Genomic DNA, 19,715 nt, shown 5'->3' with positions numbered 1-19,715 from the left:
AAACCAAGATGAATTGCCTTCCATCTGATCAGAGGATTGGAATCTTTCATACAGAATCCCAAATCATTAGAGTTGGGAATAGCCATTTAGTCCATCTATTATCATTCTGCAGACCACTTCAAAAGTATGGGATTCCCTTTTTGCCCCACCTCACCTCCTAAACCATCTATCACTATAGAGTTCTCATAATATTTAATTTCTTGAACCACAAGGAAGGGTTCCACGAACCACCAGCGATCCATAGATTATGTGGTTTGAGAACGACTAGTCTAGTTCATGCTTACATAAGTGTAGGTTGCTCAGGCTTCGGCTTTCAGCTCTGGTCCCCAGTGAGTCTAACGCCAGCCCTGCTCTCTGTTTTATTTTGGCGGATCCCTTGAAACCTGCTTGCCACCCCCAAGGGGCCCTGGACTTCCTGATTGAGAATCTCTGATTTAAAGGACTATCACCCTATTCTTACACACTATACTAGGATTCTTACCTGCCCTCTGATTGTTTCATTCATGAAAGGAATTAGCTGAACACATGATGAAGGGAAAATACATCTGACTCTCAGCCAGCTTTCACCAGTGGATAAGGCACTGGGAGTTGGAAGACAAGTTCTACTTGCAGCTTTGCCACTGGGTCACTGAGACAGCTTGGAATTAACAATTGTGCCTCAACTTTCCTATCTGTAAAATGGAAATAATGATCCCTACTGTGAAATGGTAAATATTATTGGGAGGGGGGGTTGTTTGAGGGATGTTTTTGTTTGTTTTTTGAAGATTCCATCTGTGACCGGGAAAAATGAAGCAGATTTGGCCAAGTTTCACTTGCACCTTTGGGCTCGGTCTCTCTCAAAGCTCAGGGATATGCAGAGCCACATATGCTGACGCTTGTTTTGAAAGGTGCCATAGAAAAGAAAAAGATTGAAATATCACTACAGTGACTTGAGGCCAAAAAAATGCTAGCTGTAAAATAAAAGTAGTCTGTATTGTTGGTCACTGTGAAAATAAGGGCAGCAAAGACTTTTACACTGGAAATGAAGTCCAAGGACCGGTTTGGAAGGCAGCCTCTTGCCAAGAAGTGGGGTGGTTGCCTTTAGCAAGTTGGGCTGGGAGTCAACTGGAGGAATTCCAGGTTGCACTAAATCTGAAAGCTACCAAAACCAGTCAATCTCAGCCCACGTGGTTAGTAGCAAGAAAGCTAGTGATTCTGGAGCCTCTGCCTCATCAGCAGGGTGTGGCTACAACCTCTTGTGCATTGGTGGGTGGAAAAAAAAAAGGGAGGGGGAAGCCTATGAAAAATAATGTGTTGGTCCTAACCATAGTGAAGATAAAGATATTTTTATGAATAAGTATGTGCTATTCTCTTTCGGGTGAATTAATCAGCTGTTGCCATCTCAGATTTATAGATTGAAATAGAAATGGGCAATCTGAGGGGAAAGCCTCATAAAAACTTAATAGCAATACAGAGATAATCTGCAGGCTCACAGTGGCCATGTCAGGGCTAATTGAAACGTTTAAGTGCACCATAGCTTCTTGATCACAGTGATACATGCTAAAGACACGAATATAGACCATCCCTTTGTCTTGACTGGACATCTATTATCACTCTATATCATGGCACTGCCACCTCAGACTTCTAATTGCTAAAACCTTTAGACACAGGGCACCTAATAATTGCAGCACCATGGCCAAGCTAATAAAGATAATTTACAGTTCAAAAGCAAAGGGTAATTTGTAATATGAATGGGTTTTGTGTCCCTAAACTCATTTCAGAGACTTGAGAATCCATGCAGAAATATCTTTTTTACAGCCATTCACCTGAGCAAGTGCCTTACTGTTCTGGGAAGCTTCTGATTTGTTTATTTAGGCATTTTGCTTCTGAGAAGGATCAATCTAGCAAATGCAGGTGAGATCAATGGAAGCTGGGAGTACTCAGCACCTTACAGGATCAAGACCATACAGTCTCTACAGACTCAGGATGCCTCTAGTACAAGGATTCTTTGAGGGCTTAATATGAAGGATTTTATCTACGGACAAAAATGAGATTTGTGAGCACATATTACTGAAGTGTGCAAAAGCCAATTGATATTTAAAACTAGTTCCTGACTAAAGATGTACAAAATTCACCCTTTATGTTCCATTAAGGTTACACAGAGAAAACGGGGTTTAGCAAAAGCCAACCAGTGAGATCTTTTGCATGTGGATCCTTTCCTTCTGCCATATAATCTGGAGGAAACTGAAAAGCTTGAGCCTCGAATTACCTCTAAAACCAAACCAAACCAAACAAAATTTTCTCTCAGTCATTTCACACTCTAAGCAGCTTTCTCCCACATTGGGGTCTGGCCTGGCCTGTTTTCCCTTGTTGGTCTCTCTCCCCCAGTTGGCTATAGTGGGGAGTCCCACTAAATTCTTCTAGCCAGTGATCTACTCAGAATTTTCTTATCCACAACACCAGGCTCCTATTATATAACCACATTTTTTCTTTGCTTTTTTATAGTTGTCTCATTTTTAAGACGCTGAGCCCATGCCACAGCCTTGGCCCACTCCTGCCTTGGCCTTACCACCCACGTTGAAAGCACTTGAGGAACAAAGCCCTGGTTACTGTAAAATTTTTAGCCATGGCAGCTCTGTAGGAGGATACTTTTAGCTGTCCGAACAAAAGTGTATGTGGAGGAAAAACGCAGAGTTAGGGACACATACATTTTCTTCCTGGTGACAATTGCAAACTTCATAACTAAAGGTTTAGTAAAGCTGCCTCAGTAGCAATTTCTGGCAAATGAGCTTCTTGCATATTTGCCACAGTTTACCCTGAAGAGTCACTCTCTCCAAATATACTAAATACGCTCATTCAACCTGCAAATGATGAACGGGCCTTGAGCCACTTGTGCACAATCTGGGCCCACGTGCAATTCAAACTACTTAGGTGCCTTAAGGAAATTTGAAAAGGAACCTCTTAAATGAGGTTGCTATGACAGGACAGCACTGGAATGTGGGTTTGTTTTTAGTCTGCATCACTTTAAATAAGAGCAAGAGACCCAAATGATGACACTGACAGCATTATATAGACTGAGGAGAAGGATCTGGATTGCACTCCCCGGCAAAATTCTAACATCAGATCAGCAAAGATTTAAATTCCTGTATTCTACATTAGGGAGCTCTCACAGATGTTGATAAGAATCCTGCTGGAAGAGCAAAATATCAGGATCATATTCCGCTGCATGGAAACAGAAAGCACAACGTTACCCAGAATTTTTCTCCCCAGACTTTGAATACTAAGAGAGAGCAAGTAAAAGAAAGCAACATTCATAAGCTCAAAACCACAAATAATTAAATATTTTGTTTTCTAGCCAAGCCAAGTTGTTTGGAAGCCCTTAAACAACAAGTTACAAGTGTGGTTTGTTTTCTCCATCAACTATATGGAGGCACCTGTGGGCTCACAAGTCAGAATTTGTTTGTTTTAAAACAAGCTGGCTTGCTATGCCAGGTGAGTTTTTCCTTAGTTCTTGCTGTTCTATTCAGAATCTTGTAAACCTAGTCAATTTATTGACATGTCAGCTTCTATAAGTATTCCTATCCAGCAAACCCTCTAAATTAACACATGCTATAATTCCTCTATAGAAGGAAGCTAAGTGATGGATCTGTCACTCTTACCCACATGGAACGGTATCTTACTTAATGAGCAGATCCTTTGATTTCAATGAATCTGCAAAAAGTTCTACCCAATGCCTGCAAGAATCACAGAATCTGGCTCTAATCTATTGAACCTTCATTTAGGTCCCAGTTTCAAAAAAGTGGCCCATGGGAGTTGGGTGCCTAACTCATGGGTGTCTTTGAAAATCCATTCCACTTTCCCACTCCCTAAAAGAAGATGGTCAATTTTAATAATTACTTTCAGGCTTAAAAAAATAAAATAACTAAACCTTTATTTTGATAAATGTGAACTCACCCACCCCCCCTTTAAAACTCACAGAAAAGCCCACATCTTTTTTTGGTCACATACAATTTTAAACTAGCTTGATTGCTTACTTAGAAATATAACCAAAGAGGAAAAAAATATTAACATTTTTCTTTTTGGTAAATGCTACAAACCCATTGAAAAAGTGGCATTTGAAAAGACAAAAACATGAGCTTTGCCTCAGAAATTAAACACCCGATAGTCATTAGGGACAAGAATCAGAAATAGACGTTACATTAGAAAAGGCAACAACAAGAGTATTTATTGGCATGTTTAAACAGCATCTGAATCCTTCCTACTGTACCACTACTGCTATTTGATATGTGTAGATTCAGTGTTGAACTGCTTACCCAGCGTAGGAAAGTATTGAACTCTGTGCCTACTGCGGAACAGGAGATTTGTTTTAAAGATGCCCTAGTTTACACCAGATAAAGATCAACTAGCATTTCATTTGACTGCAATAGAATACTTTGCCCTGTATGACTCTCCCCCGTACCAAAGCTATAGATCGATTACTATTTCCCCCCTTTCTTATGTAAACATTTGTGTTTGGGAAGGCATGTGACTTGCTTACAAAGCAATACATAACATTCCAGATTGTCTATGGGAGATAGTGTAACTCAGGAATACAGCAAACTCCGTTTCATTCACATCGTACTTTTTGGCACATTTCAAATGAAAAAAAAAAAAGAAAGAAGAAGAAAAGGAAAATAAATTAGCTATCACCACTAAACATCCAGGGCAAAACTGTAGGCAAACAGCTGGTTTGTATTTAGAATTCAGGACTTGACTGGATTTCAAGTCAAACCAAGCTACTGAACCAAACCCTTTTTCTTCTTGCCAGCAGACTCCCACAGATACCTATATTTAGAAACTAGTAATTGCCCTACATTTTGGCATTGAACAGAAATTCAGGTAATAAGAAGCTCTCTCAAAACTGTTAAGATTTATCTTTGCTGTTTCATTTTGCTTTTTTATTTTTTAAGATTCTTTTCAAATATGAATTTAGTTTCAATCCCCCAGATTAAGTTGGGGCACTTTGCTTTGAAGAATTCCTGGCTCTAAGTAAAAAAACAAAAACAAAAAACTTTTTACATCATTAAAAATGTGAAGTGTGAATATGATTACTTCAAGCACAGTAACTGGAATTACAGGCCTGAATACTAGCAACATTTTGTAATGCTTAGAAATTAATGTGTTTTGCAGAGCTGACATGCAATTCTTTTTCCTTTTGGAAACAGAATGCAAATGAAAGGAGAGAGAAAGTGAGCGAAAAGGCTAAAAACAAAAATTCAGGAGGTGCAGGTAGCCAGAAAGAGATGAGAATGTGGAATAAACTCATTCAGGAATACAAACTACCTCCCTATGGTGATAATATCTGTATGGACAGATTCTCTCTTCATAGGACACCAGGAACTGGTGCATGTGGAAATATACAGTGTCACAGATAAGATAAAACAAGTCTCCTGTACACTTAAAAGTGTTGGGGGGGGGGTTTAAAAAGAGGAGGAGCAAGAGAAGAATGCACTTTGCTGATCTTTTCCATACAAGGAATTATATACACACATTTTCTGGGTGAAATTTTCAAAAATGCTTGGCATTGACTTCAACGGAAGCAGAATTAGGCAAAGCCACGTGCTTTTCAAAAGTCCCAGCATCGATCTTTGGTGAACACGTATTATTTTGTTCAATGGCAAAGGAGTTACGCATGCAAATCCAGGCAATGCATGCCGCCAACCAAATACGCATATTGCTGAAATCTGTTCAAATACTTTTCATTACATGTGCTTTGGATTTTTGTGTTTGTTTTTACACTACTTCTTCATTTTGGGTGTACAGTTATGGCCAAATCCTAATGCTAACAATCCTCAGACTAAGAAGCAGCTAGGCATTGCATCACAAGCACATCTGAGGAGCAGAATGGCTGCACTTGGAATCTACTTCTATACTGTATTCCTTATGAACCTCTATCATCATCAGAAGCTGGGTCACAAACAATTCATTTGTCCAAGACTGGATATTACATATCCTGGATATTGCTCAGGCTAGTGTAATTTGTGGGGGGAAATTCCAGATTTGGAGGATGGAAAAAGAAATCTCTTTCCTTTTTTTTTTTTTTTTTTTTTTTTTTAAGTTTGGGTAGGTTTGGAATATTAAAAGTAATCCCAGAAAATTATGGTGGATGGAGTGCAAGAGGGGTAGTCAAAGGCATATGATAAATGGTACCATAATTTAATCACATGGAAAACATATAAATATCTATTACATTCAGATGGTGAAGTCTTTAAGTGCTTTGGGGATTTCTTTGGGTATCAGGTCCTACAATATATCAATATAGTACCTTTATTTTTATACCAGTTGCTTATATTTCATAACAGTGGGAGACGTTAAAGAAAAACATAACTTGTTTCTTTCAATTGTTTTATTTTTCCTTCTGTCTTAAAAAGAAAATAGGAGCTGACTGGTTATTTTTCTGGGAAAGGAATGGTTTGGTGAACAGGGCGAACATTTTGTTTTTGAAGAAATTTCTTTTAAAAAGATAGTAGTTTCCATTGAATAGAGATTTAAGTCCATTCCAGCAGTAGCCATGTGATCAGCATCTCCCAGTTTTGGCCTTTCGGACAAGAACACCTGGTAAGACTATTTTAAGGGTGTGGGGAGAGAGGGGGCAGTTTGTGTGGATATTGTGTTTTATTTTAGTGTGACAGCAGTTCATTTTATGTTTGACAATTTTTTTTTAAAAAAGATTTGCTGTCGGATGATAAATGAGAAGAACATAGAAAATAACTATGAGCATACAGTAGCTACAAATAGGATTGAAATGACAGAGCGATCTTGGAGGTCAAATTATAAGGGACCGATTTAAAGTGATTATGAGTTTTAACAGTGTTATCATTAAAAATAAAAACGTGTCTGGACAGACGTACTTGAACGTGTTTATTTCATAATACTGAGCCAAAGGAGTATAGGAAATAGCTCTCGGCCTACAGTTAAGAGAACCAGTTATTTAATACTTAGATAGGAATGTTATGTTGTATTGTGCCAGTGTTACAGATAAGATCAAACAAAATACAGGATCCTATTGGTAAGCTAGTGTTAACAAATACTGTCAAATACATTAATTGCATATGGCTGAGTATTTGACGCTAGAGAGAGCAAGGCCAACCTTTTTGAACTTAGGTGCTTAGCTATCGATAGCCATGTCCATATTTAGGCAGCTAAGAATCTGACCTAGATTTCAGAAGTGTTGAACAATGACAACTCCCATTGCTTAGCACCCTCGACTCCCATTTTCAATATTTTTTATAAATCAGGACTATTATTTAGGTACCTATGACCCCTCTTCTGCAACCCAGACCATTAATAATCTGGTTGGCACGGGGCTGGCAGGCTCCCTACCCAATTCTGCGTAGCTCCCGGAAGTGATGACATGTCCCTTCATTCCTAGGCACAGCCGGGGTGCTTTGCATGCTGCCCTCACTCAGAGCTGCTGCCTCTACAGCTCCCAGTGGGAGCTGCGGGGGTGGGGCCTGCATGCAGAGGCAGAGTGCACTGCAGCACACAGAGCTGCCTGGCTACCCCTCTCCTCTTTCCCGCATCCAAACTCCCTCCCAAAGCCCACACCTCCCCCCTGCATCCCAACACTCTGCCTCAGCCCAGAGCCCCCTCCTGCATCCTGAACCCCATCAGAGTGCTGCACTTAGGAAGGAAGAATCCTCTGCAGTGCTACAGGCTGGGGACCGACTGGCTAAGCAGCAGGTCTACAGAAAAGGACCTGGGGATTACAGTGGACAAGAAGCTGGATATGAGTCAGCAGTGTTCCCTCGTTGCTAAAAAGGCTAATGGCATATTGGGCTGCATTAGTACGAGTATTGCCAGCAGATTGAGGGAAGTGATTATTCCCCTCTATTCAGCACTGGTGAGGCCACACCTGGAGTTTGTGTCCAGTTTTGGTCCCCCCATTACAGAAGGGATGTGGACAAATTGGAGAGAGTCTAGTGGAAGGCATCGAAAATGATTAGGGGGCTGGGGCACATGAGGAGAGGCTGAGGCAACTGAGGTTATTTATCTGCAGAAGAGAAGAGTAAGGGGGGATTTGATAGCAGTCTTCAACTATCTGAAGGGGGTTCTAAAGAGGATGGAGCTTGACAGGGGTGTTTGGATTTCTGTTATTAAAATGTTGGCAACCCTACCTAATGTGTATATGGGAAGAACCCACCCCAAACCATCCTGGCTGCACAAAGGAGCTCTGCTTGAGTCTGCTGGTATGGAGTTGCTTGCAGAATTGAGGCCTAAATAAATAAATTTAGGGGCCTAACAGACATCCAAGTTTGAACACTTTAGCCTAAGGTTTTTCTTTTTCAGAGAACAGTGAGAGAGTTTCTTTCATTCACTTTGTGTGATTCACGCACCTGTCTTTTCCCAAGTTTTTTCTCATGTTGGTGCTGGTTTGGCTCATTTAGGGATTTCAGATTGTTTTCTACTTGATCTGTGGCTTGCTGGAAGACTTTCCTCCGCCTCTACCTGTGCTGATGAATACCAATTCAGGGTCAGTTGCATTAAAGAGTGACGCCAAAAACTTTACCATAAACAGAAAACAGCCACATAAACATTGCAAGTCTAAGAGGGCCAAGTTTCTGTGGAGAAGGCCCTCAAGATCAATTCTACAATTCTTATGAGTATTCAATAAAGAGGCAAATCTGTGACCCAGAGGCTAGCTGTGGCTCACTGCTTTAACGGCGAGATCAATGCAAAAAACATCTGGAGCCAGGGAGTCATTCACTACATTAAAACAAGTAGTTTCAGGCTACTTTAATTTTTACATCTGCCTATTACAAAAATAACCTATATGATTCTCCAGCTGCTGTATTAGACTGATAGAGCCAGGGAACACCTAACTATTGTTAAGCACTGTTTATTTTCAAATAATCTCACTAAACTGCAATTGGCTCTGTCAATTAAACATTATTTTGGATACTTTTTTTCTAATATGTCACAATCCGCTTCAGAGCTTTCACTCACATGTGGTTGCTACCGTCTGCGTAACAAACAGTGAATTACTGCTTCTTTCAATCTCATTCTATCTTGCCTTAAGAGAATTACAATCTTTCTCCCATCTAGAAGGTACATGGGAAATGCTGTTCACCTGTGTAACAACATTCAACTACATTGGACTGTTATTATTCCTGTCGTTCTTTGCAGAACCAAAGAGAAGAAAAGCCAGATTTAAAATGTCCAGGGAAACATAGGTTGCTTAACCTCTTTGCTATGCTGTACAGACAGTACTTTGGTGGGGGGAGGGAGGAGAGACAGGGGGATAAAGAGCCCAACTTGTCGTGTCCAAATTTTATTCTGAAATTTACAAATATATATAGTGGACATTGAGCTCCTGATGATCTGATCATGAATTTGTGGCATACAGAGCATGAACCCCCATGTACAGTTTTTCCACTTTTAAAACATATTTCAGAGATCAATTCTAATTTTGTTAGTTGTCAGTATCATCTTGTCCGGGATATTGTTTTGTGAAACAGTATCATAAATGGCAATGCTGACAGACTAGACACAGCTTGTTTATTTCCTTGAGAGTGCTGCCTACAATTTTCATTCATATCTTCTAGGACTAGTGACTCTGCTATACTTAATGCTGTGAATAATTTCATAAAAGCAGCATCGTTTTCAACAAGAGGTTAGAGGCAGACAAGAAGAATGCTAGAGTAAATGGAATGACAATTATTCATACCAAGAGGCAAATTATATCCTTTTTATGCAATTTATAGCACTACAGTGGGGATTACCTCCCTCCCTATGAAGCAGAATTAGAGTCAAGATCTTGCTTTGGAAACTGTTCTCGTTCACTGTATGCAGGCACAGTTGTGGCAATCTATACTTTCAGAGTGAAAATAAGAACAGGTCATTTGGAAGATGCAGCAGCCTTAGCAAAGGAGAATTTCAGGAAGGTGGAAATATAGGAACGCATAGCCCTAAGATTAGCAAATTCCTGTCCTGAAGATGACAAACGTACAGGGTCTGATTTTTCAAAAAGAATCAGATGATCAAAAGTGCACGTGTCTGTTAACGTACAGACAATTACTCGTGCAAACCAGATATTTTCACACACAAATGACCAGTTATGTATCTAGATACCGTTTGCATGCACATCATGTAGTATTTACATTTGGCTGTGCCCAAAGGCTCCAGTCAAAATCAGGACCAGTCACCACACAAACATAGCAGTAGACAGTTATTCCCTCAAAGAGTGTAAACATCTAGGAAGGAACTGAAACACAAGGAGTTTACCTTGTCCAAGATCACAGCAGGTCAGTGCCACACCTGAGAACAGAATCTAGATTGTCCAACTCTGCCAAAATGTTCTAATCCAGCAGCTCCTGCTGAATCCTGATAATTGTTGGCATAAGTGTTTGCAGATACTTTCATGTGCATGGTTTGGAAACCAGATCAATAATTAACAATACTTGCTTTCCCCCAGTTGTGTTCCGGCTTCCACATCATCTCAATATTTTGTGCCAAATTTTCTATTCTTTGATTTTTTTTAATTCGTTCCAGTTTGCACTGATTGTGAAGATCTTAAAAACACAAATGATGATTTCAATTCTTATTAAACTTTGAGTCTTGGAAAATAAACAGATCAGACCAGTGTAAGCCAGTTTGTGAGCAAGTAACAAGCCGCTGGGCTCCGCTTCTGCACTGCAAGGCTGGGGCTTGAAACTAAAGAGCCTGTCCACATGCACACACAATTTTTGTGCAACTAAGCCAGTTACATTGGAGATGTACCGCAAAGAATCACCTTGCCAACCCTACCCAAAAACCTAAAGCTGGCCGTTTGCCCTGTGACACAATACTGGTTGAAGGGAGTCAGTTACATTGGTGGCAAAGAGGCAGCATAAAAATGTTTCAGAGAACAGCCCCCGAAATGCTAAAGCCATCTTCCACAACTGTAATGCACCACAGCTAATGGCCACCCACCTCTGCGAATGCTCCTTTCCAAAGCCAAGTCACCCCTTTGTTAAGCAAACTCTCCTGGACAAAACTGAGGGATAGACAGTCTGGGATGATGAAGTTTTCCAATTGGTGTCATATTGGAGCGTTTCAATGAATGGTGAAGCAAAGGCCTCCTGATGCTGCCCTTTATACAGTCCTTGTGAACTCTGTTGGCCAAGCAGAGTCAGACTTCACCCAAGTGAACAGCATTTCTAAATTTTTTGTTAAAGGGGTCAAATAGCGAACAAATACTATATACTAAAATACTGTTTCCCAGTTAGAAGGCAGCAAGTATTAATTGACAGCAACAGAGTTTTGATCTGGCTTCCTTCTCTCCTCTAATCATAGAATATTAGGGTTAGAAGAGATCTCAGGAGGTCATCTAGTCCAGCCTCCTGCTCAGAGCAGGACCAACACCAGCTAACTCATCCTAGCCAAAACTGTATGCAATACTCCAGGTCTGGCCTCACCAGTGCCGAATAGAGGGGAATAATCACTTCCCTTGATCTGCTGGCAATGCTTCTACTAACATAGCCCAATATGCCATTGGCCCTTGCAAGAAGGGCACACTGCTGACTCATATCCAGCTTCTCATCCATTGTAATGCCCAGGTTCTTTTCTGCAGAACTGCTGCTTAGCCAGTCGGTCCCCAGTCTGTAGCAGTGCATGGGATTCTTCCATCCTAAGTGCTGGACTCTGCACTTGTTTTTGTTGAACCTCATCAGATTTCTTTTGGTCCAATCCTCCAATTTGTCTAGGTCACTCTGGACCCTACCCCTATCCTGCAGTGTATCTACCCTTCCTCGCAGCCTAGTATCATCTGTGAACCTGCTGAGGGTGCAAGTCATCCCATCCCATCATCCAGATCATTAATAAAGATGTTGAATAAAACCAGCCCCAGGGGCACTCCGCTTGATACCAGCTGCCAACTAGACATTTAGCCGCTGACCACTACCTGTTGAGCCTGACAGTCTAGCCAGCTTTCTATCCACCTTATATAAGTTACCTCTACTGACATGCCCATGCAGTTCTCCCATTTTATTGAGCACAAAATGTTATAAATAAAGGTTGTTTGTGTGTGTGTTTGTGTGCGTGTATTAAAGAAAGCTTGCTATTAGAGCCATAGTGTGTATAGAATATACACAGTAGTAGCCACAGAGTCAGTCTGTGATAGCTTGGCATTGTCAGGGAGCCCTGGTCTGCACTAGAAAATTAGGTCAGGCTAAGTGTGCTCAGGGATGTGAAAATCCACACTCCTGAGTGATGTAGTTAAGCCAGCCTAAGTCCCTGTGTAGAAATCACTAGGTTGATAGAAGAATGTTTCCATTGCCTACCTACTGCCCCACAGGGTGGCGGATTACCTACGCCGAGAGGAGAATCCCTTCCATTGGTGCAGGTAGCATCTACCTTGAAGTACTGCCGTGACACAGTTGTGTCGCTGTAAAGTTTGAAGGGTAGATATGCCCTAATTCTCACACACCCTTCCACATTTTAATTAAAAAAAAAAAAAGAGCCCTCACTGTACAATTCCTTTCACAGTATGATGATAATTAAAGGCTGGGTATCCAGCCAGCCCATGCATAGATGGGGAAAAGTGCAAGGAGTTTGTCATATCTTGTACCTCTACATGTGGCCTGGCCACAGTCCAAATATGCTACTCGGGCAGTCAGTGACACAAGAGCAGTGCCTGGCAGCCCCCAGGAGGAATCATGCACCACTTCTGTATGCATAGGGCAAAATGTAAGCTGACAGTAAAACTGGGCAGGCTGCAGTACTGCACCTTTATGCCATTTCCTCATTCCTTTCCTCTAGTCCTCCATAACTATTGCTACAAAAGAGCCAACAAATGCAGGCAGCAAATTGCAACAGAAATACACATCACAAGGAGAACTTTCCTAAGTGATAGCACAGATACAGCCATGAGATTTACTGGCTACTAATCAAGAGTGTGGCCAAAAGTCAAAACTATTAAGAGTCTCTAAATTGCTCCTCCCTTTTCCCTCAGTTTGCCGAGTGGCAGGTAACTGGGAGGATATTGCTTTGCAGTAGAGGAATTTCAACTCAGGATACTCACAAAGTCACTTCATTTCAAAATCTCCAGCACTGTTGATGTAAGATGATCATTGTTGGCGTGTAGGAAGGGGAGTCCAATCACTCCTCCAGCTGATGCCTCCAGACCCAAATTGCAGAAGTAACACTTGCAGTGTAGTCATCACTGAAAGGATCAAGAGAACGCTCTTCCACGGCATCTGTATCTTTGGTATTAGAAGACTACATTGCTCTAGACTATGTCAGCCTCCACTTGAGTTAATTAGCATTATTTGTTTAGGATCAATGATGCATTCAGCAGTGTACAGACACACTGATGAAACCAGGCCTCTGCCATGAAGAGCTTGCCATTAGAGCAAATTGATATTTTTCATGAAAATATTAATCACAACTTTGAAAAAACCTTAACATTTCATGAAAAGTGCTCATTATTTTACATCTACTTCTAGCTCCAAATTTAAAAGCCAGATGTAGAAAAAACAAAATGTGCTATGAAGTCCAGATGAAGGACTAGGTTTTATTCGGAATTTGTGTGTGGAGAGAGGGGGTGTTAATTACAGTTAAGAGAATTAGGACCTGGTTTTCCACTTGGGTGTGACTAGGCCTCCATTTTTGCACCCACAATTGTTTGCAGACTCAGTTCATTTCTCGCCTGCTTTCCTCAACAAGCATGGTATTAATACTAGAACTCTCCATTATTTGCACCTTAATTCTCAAGAAGAGCATTACAGGTACTCTTTATGGCCTCTGTTAACCTCTGAGACATGAACTGCAGCAAGCTGGTGGCCTCAATCCCATTCCCAGCAGACGGATGTTCATATACAATTGGCACTAATTTGCAACCTTGTGGCAGCAGCAAGGTCAAGGATTAAGTGAGCATGAACTACCCTCTCACCTCCAGGGGCAGCTCCTGCAGCTTGGGGTTGGCAGGACTGAATAAGGAAGCTGACTCTGCCACTGCCCGTGCAGTCACTGTTCTCAGAACAGGAACATGCTGGAAAAGGCACTTAGCTTCTCTTGCAAAGTTTTCCTCCTTATTCAGTAGGCAGGAGTGCTGCATTTCTAAAAGTTGATTTGAGGAGGGCTGATACACGGATATCTTCCTTCAGAGCACCCCCTCTCCCAAATAACAATATTGAACAAAGTCAGCAATGCGTCAAGGGAGGAAGTGGGCAGGCAAGGGCTGCGAGTGATAAGGAGACAGCTGGAACACCCCTTTCAGAGAGTGAAAGAGCACACAAGAGCAAGCATATGTGCTGCTGTGTTATTCTACTATAATGGGCAAAGAGGGGAACGTCCAGTCCTTTGTGGCTGCAAAATTCTGCCTGATGCAGAAGAAGTGACGAGGAAGGGAATAATAAGGGAAGAATAATAATCCAGGTGAAGCTTGAATGACCCTCCTCACTGGAGAGAGAGAAAAGAAAAAGAATTTTAAAGGCCAGATCCTCAACTGTGGTCCCTGTGCACTGCTCTGACTTAGAAGAGATATTGGGTCATGCCTGGATGGAAGGGAATATAGCTGAAGTGCTGCTTCAATCTGCCAATCTGACTTGAAGAAGAGCTCTGTGCAAACTCAAAAGCTTGTCTCCCTCACCAACAGAAATTAGTCCATTAAAAGATATTACCTCATCCCCCGTGGTTTCTCTGATCCCCAACTACTCTAATCTATGCAGGGGTCGAACAGACAGCCTCAGGGATTCTGAAAGCAGAGAAGGGGTGCACAATTCTCTTTGGTCTCCCCACGCCATGTCCCATGTTAACCACAGTTCAGATCCAGTAATGGGATATCAGGTGTGATCCATAATAGTTCATCATTCCCAACCAGGAGAAGTTACTGAGAAAAAACTGTCCCAACTTTATCTCAACAGCAGAAGGAGAACAGACGGAGACAATAAAGTGCAAAAATATTTGAAAAATGGGAAAAAAACCCCACTGAACAGAAAAAGATTCCACTGTGCCATGCTTTTAAATCAGATCAAAATATTGGCAAGGTGCCTCCCTAGGGAAGGCAGTTTGCCGGAATGTTCCCTTAGGCAGCTAATATCCCACAAACAATGGGCAATAGAAACTAACCCCAAATATCTGAAGGTTTGCTTTTAAAAATATTGTTACCATATTTAAAAAAAACAGTATGATTTTATTCTTTCATACAGCAGCCATTAAAACATTCCTCGTTTCCACAAGCAATCACTGTAACAGCTTTTCTTCATGGGCCTTCTGTTGTAGTGTATGTATTTACATAAGTCTGTGTAAGTCCAAAGAATTCCTCCAGTCACTGAAGTTCTGTGCCAGGTGCTTGTAAGGATTAACCTTGCAAAGACTTGAACAGATTGGGGATTGGGGGTGGCTACAAATTGCTTTCAAATCCAGTATTTAGAGTGGATGATAACTGATATGGTCGGAGAGAGCCTCTCTCGTGTGTCCATATTTGAACATGTCTATACTATCGTTTCCTGTTTTACACTGGAGCACAGCTTAAGCCAAGGGGTTAAGATGTGACAGTTCTTCATGACATAATGTTGTAAAAAGGATCCTTTTTGTTGAGGAAAGCAGGCAGAGGTTATGTTTTTCCAACATTACCATGAGAGATTTCATCATGCTGAAAAGCCCGATTTGTTCCTTGTTATCAGTAATTGATAAGGTCATGGAAAATGTGAGGCAAAGAAACAAATTCGGGAATTTTTTTTAATTCTATGGCTGGAAAGCCTTCTATCTAAGAGTGCACACTCCCTCTGGATTAAGCTTTTGTAAGTTTTCCCACAAACTGTTTCTGCTGACTAGAAATTGATTAATGAGTTCAGACACGCAAGTTGTCACTAGAAAATAGCCACTGAGATGCTGGTCAGTTATCACTAGCCTCAGGGTCAAGGAAGACTGCAGGCCAGCTTAGCTGAAAAGACAGCAGCCTTCATTCGTCTTCTCACTAACTTCATTTCAGCTGTGCCTGCTGGCACTGGTGCCGTTAAGGATCTGCCACCATTTTTACAATTAACCTGGATTTACAGGACTTTCTGATGAGACTACAAAAAATTGTTTGGGGCTAAAATTTAATAGGCCTGATTCTCCATTGCCTTGCAGTTTGCAGAGTCATTGAGACTTGTGTGGAATGAGGACAAAGTCAAAAATCGGGCAGCATGTTACACCCACTAGTGATGCCATTGCAATATCAATACTAAACACTCCCCTCTGTCAGTGTTATGAAAGCCAGTATTTCCACAGGAGGGTCACGGAGTGATATCATCAGCTGGTGTAGGAGGGCATAGCTCCATTCACTTCAATGAGGATATCCTGATTTATGCTAGCTAACAATCTGGCTCTGTATCTGGTTTTAGGTTTACACAAGATAAGTGGTCATATTTAAGTACCTCACTTAATCGGAGATCCAGTGCGCTTCATGAGGCCTCTACTGCCCCCACTGGAGGAGTGTGCCTCTGCTGGGGAGCAGTCAGCTGGCTTCTCATGTTTGAGAACTGTTTCCCAATTATATCATCCCAACTGCCATTTGAGTACATGTCTCAGACTCAGTAGGTAGTGTGTAACCGAAGGAGCAGAGAGGCCACACCACAGAGAGAACCAACTCCTCGCTTTTGTGATGACTGTCGTCTTGACTGAAGCATCCGAGACAGAATCAGGCACCTCAGAGCTTAAGCCAAGAATCTCCAGAGGTTGAATTCAAGACCCAGGCTCCTGATTGGGCAGCATAACATCCTCTGTGCACTGGATACTGAAGGGATGCATCGGCATACACTGATCAGCATCTACATGAATTCGCCACAAAAGGAGATAAGCATTAGTGCTCTGCTTTCCCTTTGCACTGTGCACCATACTGTATCATATTACTTGGTTTCTGTCCCCAGAAAGTTAAGGAATTGGGGGAATGGCTGTGAAATCAGTGATAGCAGGTGGGGAAAGCAACCTCTTTTCCCCATGGACAGTCAGGGGCTTTTCCCTTAGGACAGTGAGGGGCTTCTGGTTTTAAGGCATCGCAAGTTCATTTAGTGCAGTCTGCAAAGAAGTACTAGACTGACAACCCTAGAAAATGAAATTCTCTGTCAACAAACATTCAGCTGGGCAGTGGAATTTATCCCTCACTTGTCAATCTGCCTCAGCCCTGCCTGAGAGTTACTACCCATAGGGGTATGAAAAATACAAGCAGTGTCCCTGCCTATTCAGTCCCTGTCCTCTGGTGGCCAATTAGTGGAGTTAGTTTAGGGGTAGGTTGTAAAGTGGACACTAGTCTTTTAGGAACTGGACTAAGACCATCAAATTACTGTTATGAAAGCAATTAGCCAGCCATCAGGTAGTAACAGCCATCCTCGGCTGGATTCAAACTAGCATCTTCAAGATGAAAGACACTATATCCAGTTACCAGTCGCTGAGCCCCACTACAGCAATGTTTACATTCTGATTTGGATCTATTAACGCTAGGGCATTTAAAGAGAAATTTGAAATTTCATCCTCAAACCACCCTTTGGTGCACAGTCTCTAATTTTTGTAAAAAAGACCAAGCTAAGCAGAGTATTGAAAATAGAGGCCTACAAAAAAGTCATCAATTTCTGTTTCAGTAGCCCCATATCTATGTTCTTTCAGTCAGTATCTGGTTCACTAAAGTACTGGACACTGGTAAATACTTTCGTTGAGTTTACTATCACAAAGTATACTTTCCCTTAATCACCATTGGGAACTGGATTGTTTTGGTCATATATCATTTACTTTGGACTTCAGGTTTTTTTGTAATTTAATTGTGTCATTATCTTCCTTTTGTTTCCTACTCAAAACATAAATAAAGTAAAATAAAGAGAGAGAAAGAAACAAGTTAAATTATGAACCAGATTAAACTAGGGACAAAATTTATCCCGATGATGACTTGCCCAGGCATGCACATCTTTTATCCATTTAAATTTAAAAGACAGTAAACTATCAGCTCTGTTCACTCCATGTAGCCAAAAAAGTAATTTCCCAGTAGCTATTCATGGCATGGTAATAATTCTAGAATACTGTAGGGTCACTTTTGTGGTCAGGATGATTCTTTTAGGTTTTTTGATGATTTTCTGTTTCACTCAGCTGTTTTCTAACCCATTTACATCATTTTGGATCTGATGCCTAGCTAAGGTTATGCTAACAGTTCTCTAATTGTAAGCCGAAAATATAAAGTGAAAGGCTCAGGTTTGTGCAATTTTCTTCAAACTTCTGTTCTGATGCTCTATTTCCTCTGAGGATTCTTTGTTCCTGCTCTGTCCTTGCTGAGTAGATGCAAGTTCTCTAGAGGCTACTTCAAGCAGAAAAATTATAACATGAAAGTTATTTTACAGGTGTGTATGCAGATTGATTTGGAGATGCATTTCGCTCAGTACACAGATGTACAGAGACACACTTAGTAGTGCCCTGTCTTTGTGCTTCAAGAACCAGAGCTGAACTATTATTAGTTAATATTTTAGTCATTAGGATGTGATCCCAAAACCATTGACTTCCAATGGTCTTGGAATGAGGCCCTTAATCACTGGGGCTAGCTATCAGACTCCACTGATTGGGATAAATTGTGCCATCAGATGGGTGTACATTGTTCCCACAGAAGACAGACTAGGGGGGGCATGCATATATCTGGGGGCAGAGGATTTGCTCCTTTGATGGCTGGTACAGTAGCTGTAATTACACATTTCTGAAGGAGGCAGCAATTCTTTTGACTTCAAACAAAAATGATTTTTGTTTCACTATGTAGATATTATAAAGAAACGACTTAACTATTAGCAGGACAGTCTTCTGGTTAAACCACTAGATAAGAGGCAGAGGATCCGAGTTCAAATACCAGTTTTGCCATCAACCTCCTGTGTAAGCTTCAGCAACGCAATTGACCTGTTTGTGCCTCAATTCTGCATCACGAATAATACTTCCATTTTTTAAGAGGAGAAATCCATTAATCCTTGTGAACGTACCAAGGAGACATGCACCCCAGAAAGGCCTCCAAGTCTGCCACGCTCTACTGAACTGGCAATACAATATCCTGCAGCAGAACTGCAGTTTTAAAATACAGTAAAATATTGTTTGTTGCCTACATATCATAGGGTCCTCATAAAACTCCAGCACATTCTTTCCACCCAAATCCTCCCACGAATGCCTGAGCTGGCCAAGGTCTTCTTTGCTTCTTGTCCTAAATTACCGTCTAACCTTGCTGTTCAAGAGTAAACTGTTGCCACATGCCACACCAGCGATGGCTGAAGTGATGCTTGTTGCATATAAGCACTTTAGCTGGTATGTTAGTAAAATGCTTTGGAATCCCTTGGGATGAAAGGTGTTACCAGAGATAAATGTCAAATAATATTACAAATATTTGGTTCTTTGTTCTTAATTCCCACGAATTTAGCTTTTACAAGATTACTTCAACAAGCAGGACTTGTGATGCACTGTGATATAATGCTCTGGACCTCAGTGATATAAGAGAACATAAGGGAACCAGATGAACCAAATTTGATGAAAGGGCATTCTGGGTTTAGGAGTAGACAACTTGCTACAAGTAGTAATGGGACACTTTGAGAGATTCTTTGTTAGGCTCCTTCTCTCTCTGGGACAGATGCTGAGGAGGAATCCTCAATCCGGCACCCACTGAAGTCAGTGAGAGTTTATTCATTAACTTCAATGGGTCCAGGGTCAGGCCCTATTTGCATTATGCTTAGACACCTAAGTGACTTCAGTTAAAACATGCTAACTTGCCTAAATCCCACTTT

This window comes from Gopherus evgoodei, chromosome 12 (assembly GCF_007399415.2).
Source record: "Gopherus evgoodei ecotype Sinaloan lineage chromosome 12, rGopEvg1_v1.p, whole genome shotgun sequence".
Classification (NCBI taxonomy): domain Eukaryota; kingdom Metazoa; phylum Chordata; order Testudines; family Testudinidae; genus Gopherus; species Gopherus evgoodei.
The sequence above is the reverse complement of the archived record's forward strand: the minus strand, read 5'-3'. Positions refer to the sequence as shown.